We start from the raw sequence: 1,092 nt of genomic DNA on the forward strand, positions 1-1,092 counted from the left end.
CACGGAACGAGCGTGCGGGCGCTCAGCCGGCCGGAGAGGCAGGATGCGCAGGCCGGGGATCGATCGGGTGGTAAGTGGGTTTAGGCACATCTTCAAATTTCTGCCGTGCCAATGCCATTTTTATGGCTTGTAAATTCATACAATGGTCCCCTAAGCCTTCACGTGAAGTTTCGTTGCAAGATGACTCGTTTTCTATTTTTCACGATTTTCGAAACTTTTTGCGGTTCGGGATTTTTTAGAATTTTTTTAGAAGGAGTTTTCCCCCCAAATTTTGTGGACGTGATCCTTCTATTTTTTTTGGCATGCACAAAAAAATTCAGCTAAAAACTCGAACCGGAGAAGATTTCGTGACCGTTTGAAAAAAGTGTCCCCATTTCAGACACTTCAACGGCTACTGGCAGCAAACCTGTAAAATCTCAAACGCTCTTTAAGGGGGTGTGAGTTCTCAGAGGTTTGATGAGGGATAGGGGGCCAACACAAGGGCCAAGCACCAGCACCCATCGCACGTCATGTGCGCACACCCCCCCGGCCCCCCTCCCAATCGCCGGAACCCCAATGCCGCCGGTCAGGTTCTCCGGCGGTACTCCGGCGATGCTCCGGCGATGCTCCGGCGATGCTGTCCCGAGTGAAAAAAATGCGGCACCAGCACATGCTGGAGCCAAGCATGGGCACCGTGGCTCAAAATCGAACTTCGGCCAAGGCCTCGACCATCAATGGCACATGATGACGCATGGTGATGGCACATGCATCGACCATCATCGGCATAGGCTGCCCTTCGGTACGGGCACTTGCCTCGACCGCCATCGGCACAAGCTGGGCCCTGGTGTGGGTTGTTGCCTCGATCACCAGCGGCACATGCTGAGCCTTGGTGCGGGCGATTGCCTCGAGCACCATCCGCAGACCCTGGGCCCTGGTGCGGCCGGTTGCCCCGATAACCATCGGCACACGCTGGGCCCTGGAGCGGCCGGTTGCCTCGATCACCATCGGCAAAAGCTGGGCCCTGGTGCGGGCGCTTGCCTCGACCACCATCGGCACACGCTCGGCCCTGGTGCGGTCGGTTGCCTCGAGCACCATCGGCACACGCTGGGCCCT

Source organism: Durio zibethinus, unplaced genomic scaffold (genome assembly GCF_047325235.1).
Source record: "Durio zibethinus cultivar Kanyao isolate XHJ-2024 unplaced genomic scaffold, ASM4732523v1 HiC_scaffold_3, whole genome shotgun sequence".
NCBI lineage: Eukaryota > Viridiplantae > Streptophyta > Magnoliopsida > Malvales > Malvaceae > Durio > Durio zibethinus.